This window comes from Oncorhynchus nerka, linkage group LG14, assembly GCF_034236695.1.
Source record: "Oncorhynchus nerka isolate Pitt River linkage group LG14, Oner_Uvic_2.0, whole genome shotgun sequence".
Taxonomy (NCBI): domain Eukaryota; kingdom Metazoa; phylum Chordata; class Actinopteri; order Salmoniformes; family Salmonidae; genus Oncorhynchus; species Oncorhynchus nerka.
Window position 1 is genome coordinate 43,421,948 of NC_088409.1, and position 8,721 is coordinate 43,430,668.

An 8,721-nucleotide genomic window follows, 5' to 3' on the forward strand; every position below is an offset into this window, starting at 1 on the left:
GAATACCGCTGTCTGTGTTTTTTACGTTTCCTCTGCCCCACCCCTAAAGTAGTCACGCCCATTTCTTTGGAAATGACGGAGAATGTGGTCTGTCATTCATAGAGAAAATGTGCCAGGCGCATGTTTGTATAGGATGCATGGGGAGTGAGTACATCTGTTTTGTACCGACAAAACTGTGGTTATATGTAGAAGCCAGACAACAAAGTTCAAATTAAGCGTCTATAATCGATAAATGGAGTTGCGCAGCGGTCTAAGGCACTGCATCTCAGTGCTAGAGACGTGACTACAGACACCCTGGTTCGAATCCAGGCTGTATAACAACCGGCTGTGATTGGAAGTCCCATAAGGCGGCGCACAATTGGCCCAGCGTCGTCCGGGTTTGGCCGGTGTAGGCCGTCACTATAAATAAGAATTTGTTCTTAACTGACATGCCTAGTTAAATAAAGGTTCAATTAAAGAAATGTTAATAATTCTCCCAGAGCAAAAGACAAGGAACAACTTGGAGATGCAAATGAGAGTAATAAACAGTTAAAGATATCCAGGAAAACATGCTCACCAAAACAAACTAACTGCTACAATCTGTTGTCAAACTTTGGAACTATCCAAGTCAACATGGGGGAAAGGAGATCAAAATCCAAGGCCAGTCCATTTGATTCGTCCAGGACCTATCTGCTAGGCTGAGAAAAAAAACACAAGCGATACATTCTGTTTCAACAGTCAAGGAGGAAAAAGAGGAAGAGGGAATCAAATCTCAACCCCCGCTTCCCGGCAGTACTGTAGGTATGGAAGGGAACGCAAAGGATGGAATTCACAAGCGCATATGAAGCCCTAATCAAGCTACAAGAAACCTTCCCAGTTGGAAGGGAGCACCCTGCTCTGAGAAGAAGTCGTAAGAAATAACGATGAGCGCATCAGGCTACATACAGTGATGTCTTAGACCAGCTTATTGTAAGTTGAGACAATATCATTTTCTCCTCCCCCAAATTCAATCTATACTTTACTTTCCCCAAATAACTGTTCTTCTCTATGAAGTAACGATAGAAGTAGCCAATGCCATGGACTACATGGACACTGAAAAGACAATTCAAAGGGGGAAATATAGCATGTGTCAATAACTGTTCTATGGATGAGTGTGTGTGTGTGTGTGTGTGTGTGTGTGTGTGTGTGTGTGTGTGTGTGTGTGTGTGTGTGTGTGTGTGTGTGTGTGTGTGTGTGTGTGTTTGTGTATATGAATGGACAGATTTGGGAAGAGTGTGGGATGGTGAATATGAATATGTGTAGGAGGATGGGAGAGAATGGGTGTGCGGATGCAAGCTTCCTTGTATGACTCTACAAGCTTGGCACACCTGTATTTGGAAAGTTTTTCCAATTCTTCTTTGCAGATCTTCTCATGCTCTGTCAGGTTGGATGGGGAGCGTTGCTGCACAGGTATTTTCGATCTGGTTCAAGTCCCGGCTTTGGCTGGGCCACTCAAGTACATTCAGAGACTTGTCCCGAAGCCACTCCTGCGTTGTCTTGGCTGTGTGCTTAGGGTCATTGTTCCATTGGAAGGTAAAACCTTTGACCCAGTCTGAGGTCCTGAGAGCTTTAGAGCAGGTTTTCATCAAGGATCTCTCTGTATTTTGCTCCCTTCATCTTTGCCTCAATCCTGACTAGTCTCCCAATCCCTGCTGCTGAAAAACATCCCCACAGCCACCACCATGCTTCGACGTAGGGATGGTGTCAGGTTTCCTCCAGACGTGACGCTTGGCAATCAGGCCAAAAAGTTCAATCTTGGTTTCATCAGGCCAGATAATCTTGTTTCTCATGGTCGAGAGTCTTTAGGTGCCTTTTGGCAAACTCCAAGCGGGTTGTCATGTGATTATTACTGAAAAGTGGCTTCCGTCTGGCCACTCTACCATAAAGAGCAGTGGTTCCCAAACCTTTTTCAGTCCCGTACCCCTTCAAATATTCAACCTCCAGCTGCGTACCCCCTCTAGCACCATAGTCAGCGCACTCTCAAATGTTTTTGCCATCATTGTAAGCCTGCCACACACACAATATACAATACATTTATTAAACATAAGAATGAGTGTGAGTTTTTGTCACAACCTGGCTCGTGGGAAGTGACAAAGAGCTCTTATAGGATCAGAGCACAAATAATAATATAATAATAATCAATCATTTTGCTCTTTATTTTAGCCATCTAACATATTAAACTTTATTTGTTCATTGAAAATTGTGACGAACTCACCACAGGTTAATGAGAAGGGTGTGCTTGAAAGGATGCACATAACTCTGCAATCTTGGGTTGTATTAGAGAGAGCCTCAGTCTTAAATCATTTCCCACACTCAAGCTGTGCCTGTATTTAGTTTTCATGCTAGTGAGGGTGGAGAATCCACTCTCACATAGGTACGTGATTGCAAAGGGCATCAGTGTCTTAACAGCGTCTTTTACCAAGGCAGGATACTCTGAGCGTAACCCAATCCAGAAAACCAATTTTACATTTTCACAGAACCGCTTGTTGCAATTTCGATGAGGCTCTCTTGTGGCAAATTTCGATGAGGCTCTCTTGTTCAGATATTGGTAAGTGGACTGGAAGCAGGGCAGGAAAGGGATAACAAATCCAGTTGTTTGAGTTAACCGTTTTGGGAAAGTACTTGCATAATTGCGCATCCAACTCACTCTGGTGCTTCGCTATATCACATTTGACATTGCCCATAAGCTTGAGTTCATTTGCACACAAGAAATCATACAATGATGGAAAGACCTGTGTGTTGTCCTTGTTATTGCAGACCGAGAAGAGCTCCAACTTCTTAATCTTAGCCTCAATTTTGTCCCGCACATTGAATATAGTTGCAGAGAGTCCCTGTAATCCTAGATTCAGATCATTCTGGCGAGAAAAAACATCACTTAGATAGGTCAGTTGTGTGAGAAACTCGTCATCATGCAAGCGGTCAGACAAGTGAAAATGATGGTCAGCAAAGAAAACTTTAAGCTTGTCTCTCAATTTAAAAAAACATGTCAATACTTTGCCACTTGATTAACAGCAAACTTCTATATGTTGTAAAAGTGTTAAATGGTCGCTACCCATATCATTGCATAGTGCAGAAAATACATGAGAGTTCAGGGGCCTTGCTTTAACAAAGTTAACCATTTTCACTGTAGTGTCCAAAATGTTGTTCAAGCTGTTAGGCATTCCCTTGGCAGTAAGAGCCTCTCGGTGGATGCTGCAGTGTACCCAAGTGGTGTCGGGATCAACTGCTTGCACACGTGTTACTACTCCACTATGTCTCCCTGACACGGCTTTTGCGCCATCAGTACAGATACCAACACATCTTGACCACCAAAGTCCATTTGATGTCACAAAGCTGTCCAGTACTTTAAAAAGATCCTCTCCTGTTGTTCTGGTTTCCAGTGGTTTGCAGAAGAGGATGCCTTCCTTAATTGACCCCCCATAAACGTAACAGACATATACCAGGAGCTGTGCCAGGCCCGCCACGTCTGTTGACTCATCCAGCTGTAACACATCGAATTCACTGGCTTGTATGCGAAGCAGTAATTGTTTCAAAACATCTGCTGCCATGTCACTGATGCGTCGTGAAACTGTTGTTTGATGAAGATAGTCTATATTTTTTGGGGAGCCTTTTCCCCAGCATTGTCCCAGCCATATCCGTGGCAGCAGGAAGAATTAAGTCCTCCACAATAGTATGGGGCTTGCCTGTCCTAGCCACTCGGTAGCTCACCATATAAGACGCTTCTAGCCCCTTCTTATTAATGGTATCTGTTGCTTTTATACATGTCTTACTTCTCGAAAGTCATCTTAATTCTCGCTCCAAAATGTTTTGTTTCTAAATGTCTGCGCAAGAGTGAATGTTTCATCGAGTTGTGATAGTACTTTTTGATAGTACACACTGTAACATGCTGAGGAAAGGCACTACTCCCAATATAAGTGAACCCCAAAATCAATATAGTTCTCATCATATTTGCGTCTCTTCGGTGGTCCAACGTCCCTGTCTGTTGTTCGGTGCTTTCCCGGGTAAGGGGGCAGTAGCTCTTTGGCTGCTTCGGATTCACAACTGTCAGTGTCCATGCTAGCTGGGCTAACAACAAATATAGAATTACTGATGCTAGCACTTCATGTGCTCGTAGAAGCAGAACAACTTGTGTTGTCGACAGGTGCAGGTGTAGTACTGCCGGTAGTAGCAGTACTACCAGTAGAGCTGACATGTGTCTCTATGGACGTGGGTCTTACTTTTTAAAATTATTTATGCATTTTCGAGCAAACAGGAATGAGCAGCAGCTACGTTTGGCTACATACGGACCATTAATGGAATTCCCGCGAGAGAGTAACAGTTAATGTGATTGGTTGTTAATTATTTGTCTAAGCTACCCGTATTTGACATTGTGTTGTTATTTTGCTGAACACTAGATGGTTTAATTGTATTTTTGGCAGTGAAACGAGGCTACTCATGTGAGAAAAAAGCTCACCCAAATGTATAGCCCCGTTGGAAAATATGAATGGTCTTAAAAATAAATAAAAATGTTGATCACATTTTTATTTGGCGTACCCCCGACAGCATTGCACATATCCCTGTTGTTACCTGGTCTATAATAACTAGAATAATATCTATTCTGATCAAAAATATAAACGCAACAATTTCAAAGATTTTACTAAGTTACAGTTCATATGAGGAAATTAGTCCATTGCAATAAACCCAGTACCCCGGTTTGGGATACCTGGCGTAGAGGATATGGAACCGCTATCAGGTGTGCTGTTTAGAATGGTGCTTTATCATGTGCGCTGTTTATAATGGTGTTTTTCTGCAAATTACATTTTGAGTTATGCACCCAGTGCACATGGGTCTGGTAAATTTCTCAAATGGCCAGTAAATGTTATCCGGTGCCACATTTTCCTCACGGAAACCCTGGACCATATGTACATACCCCAAACAGAAGCCATGGATTACAGGCAACATCCGCACTGAGCTAAAGGCTAGAGCTGCTGCTTTCAAAGACCATAACACTAATCAGGACTCTTATAAGAAATCCTGCTACGACGTCCAACGAACCATCAAACAGGTAAAGTGTTGATACAGGACTAAGATCGCATTCTACTTTTCCGGCTCTGATGCTCGACGGATACGACGGAAACTCAGTCACGAGCTGCCCAGCGACGCAAGCCTACCAGAGGAGTGAAATGCCTTCTAATGCTTGCTTCGAGGCAAGCAACACTGAACCATGCATGAGAGTACTAGCTGTTCTGTGTGATCTCGCTCTCCGTAGCCTATAAGAGTAAGACCATTAACCTTTCTAGCGCAGGCGTTCCGCTAGCAGAACCCCTCAACAACATTCCACTGAAAAGGCAGTGATCAAAATTCTAAAATATTTTTTCGAAAATGTAACTTTCACACATTAACAAGATGAGGTGAAGGTTGGCCTTGAAATTCATCCACAGGTACACCTCCAATTGACTCAAATGATGTAAGTTAGCCTATCAGAGGCTTCTAAAGCCATGACATCATTTTCTGGAATTTCCAAGCTGTTTAAAGGCACAGCCAACTTAGTGTATGTAAACGTCTGACCCACTGGAATTGTGATACAGTGAATTACAAGTGAAATAATCTGTCTGTAAACTGTTGGAAAAATTACTTGTGTCATTGGTTGAAAAACAAGTTTTAATGACTCCAACCTAAGTGTATGTAAACTTCCGACTTCAACTGGCACTACATCCATTTCCTCATACCCCTCCCTGCACATCACGTGTATGACAAAACATATATTTTTACTACTCTAATTCAGTTGGTAACCAGTTTATAATAGCAATAAGGCACCTCAGGGGTTTGTGGTATATGGCCAATATACCATGGCTAAGTGCTATATCCAGGCAACCCTTAGCCGTAGTATATTGGCCATATAACACACCCCCTCAGGGCTTTTTGCTTAAATATACTGTATCTACAGCACCAGAGTTGCTCCTGAAAACACTGTTGCCTTAGAAACCCTGTCTTGTTCTATTTGTCCTTTCACTTTACTTTTGATTAAACTTCATGTCGAGATTTATGAATGGAACCGGTTTCTAGTGATAGCAAGACTAGTTGATAGAATAAATACATGAAAAACCTCTTTCAGCCACTGATAATGCAGTAGCATATGGGTCGTTCCACCAATTACATTGCCTTCAGAAAGTATTCATACCCCTTGATTTATTCCACATTTTTGTGTTACAGCCTGAATTTAAAAAGGATTCAATTGAGATTTGCTACTGGCCTACACACAATACCCCATGTCAAAGTGGAATTATGTTTTTTGAAATGTTTACAAATTAATTAAAAATTAAAAGCTGAAATGTCTTGAGTCAATAAGTATTCAAGCCCTTTGTTATGGCAAGCCTAAATAGCGTCAAATAACGTGAGAAAGAAACATTGGATGTCTGATAGCTGTGCATGTGGTTGCATGCTGACAATAGGGATAGATGGGCTTCCACTGACTGCAGGTATGTTGAGTTTTGTGTGTGCGCTACTATCTGATCCAGGAATCTCGTGGATGACCTGCTTCACTATGTAGTCTATGTCTTTACCTTTTCTACTCCATATGAAGCCTGATTATGCATGACACAGAGACCCTGTATTAGATGAGTGGGATGTACAGAGATCCACACACAGACCACCACAGCAGGACTTCACATTTGAGTTTCCTGAAGCATGCTAAAGCGTATGCTTGTGTAGTGATTCGTAAGACGTATGCTACATGTACTGTACAGTATGTACCTTTTATCACTTCATGCCATGGTTTATTATCATATCGTGATGTCGTATTATCATGTCTGTATGTGCGCTCTTTGGCTTCAGTCGATGTTGAACTTGACTTTCACTCCATTATGATGTGGATATAATGTCCAGGGTGCCTGCGCCAGAAGATGGAGCTCACTGACAATGTGATACTTCTGATTTAATTTTTCTTCTCTCAATGAAGCCTGCACAGTCCAGAGTGACTTTATACAATGATTGATTCACAAAATGATTACTCAAACACCATTGAAGTTCCTTCTGACGGGATGAAGTGGATGAACTGTGTGGGACACTGTTTCTGTTGCTGAACACAGCTCTGGTTAACAGTCTTGCAAAAGGTTATTTTGAACACTGTTGTTGTAAAGAGGATAACACAGTCATTTTCATAAATATATGCTTTAATTCTTAAGAGTAAAAAAAATGTAACAACTTTTTGTCTTAGATGATACAAAACAAATGCTTATTATTATAGTACCAGTCAAAAGTTTGGACAACTTACTCATTCAATGGTTTTTACATTTTTTTAAACTATTTTCTAGAATAACAGTGAAGACATCAAAACTATGAAATAACACATATGGAATCATGTAGGAACCAAAAAAGTGTTAAACAAACAAAATCTATTTTTTATTTGAGATTCTTCAAAGTAGCTGCACTTTGCCTTGATGACAGCTTTTCACACTTGGCATTCTCTCAACCAGCTTCATGAGGTAGTCACTTGGAAAGCATTTCAGTTAACAGGTGTGCTTTGTTAAAATGCAGGAAAGAAATTCCACAAATTAATGCGTTTGAGCAGTTGTGTTGTGACACGGTAGGTGTGGTATATTTGGTAAAATGACCAAGTCCATATTACTGAAGGAACAGTTCAAATAAGCAAAGAGAAAGGACAGTCCATCATTACTTTAAGACATAAAGGTCAGTCAATTCGGAACATTTCAAGAACTTTGAAAGGTTCTTCATGTGCAGTCAGTCGCAAAAACCATCAAGCGCAATGATGAAACTGGCTCGCAGGAAAGGAAGACTCAGAGTTATCTCTGCTTCAGAGGATAAGTTCATCAGAGTTAACTGCACCTCAGATTGCAGCCCAAATAAATGCTTCACAGAGTTCAAGTAACAGACACATCTCAACATCAACTGTTCAGAGGAGACTGTGTGAATCAGGCCTTCATGGTCAAATTCCTGCAAAGAAACCATTACTAAAGGACACCAATAAGAAGAAGGGACTTGCTTGGGCCAAGAAACACGAGCAATGGACATTAGACTGGTGGAAATCTGTCCTTGGTCTAACAAGTCCAAATTTTAGACTTTTGGTTCCAACCGTCATGTCGTTGTAAGATGCAGAGTAGGTGAACTGATGATCTCTGCATGTGTAGTTCCCGCTGTGAAGCATGGAGGAGGAGGTGTGATGGTGTGTGGGGGTGCTTTGCTGGTGACACTGTCTGTGATTTATTTGGAATTCAAGGCACACTTAACCCGCATGGCTACCACAGCATTCTGCAGCAATACACCACCCCATCTGGTTAGCAATTAGCGGGACTATCATTTGTTTTTCAACAGGACAATGACCCGACACACCTCCAGGCTGTGTAAGGGCTATTTGAGCAAGAAGGAGGAGAGCGATGGAGTGCTACATCAGATGACCTGGCCTCCACAATCACCCGACCTCAACCAAATTGAGATGGATTGGGATGAGTTAGACCGCAGAGTGAAGGTAAAGCAACCAACAAGTACTCAGCATGTGTGGGAACTCCTTCAAGACTGTTGGAAAAGCATTCCAGGTGAATCTGGTTGAGAGAATGCCAAAGCTGTCATCAAGGCAAAGGGTGGCTACTTTGAAGAATCTCAAATATAAAATAGATTTTGATTTGTTTAACACTTTTTTGGTTGTTACATGATTCTATATGTGTTATTTCAAAGTATTGATGTCTTCACTATTATTCCTCAATGTAG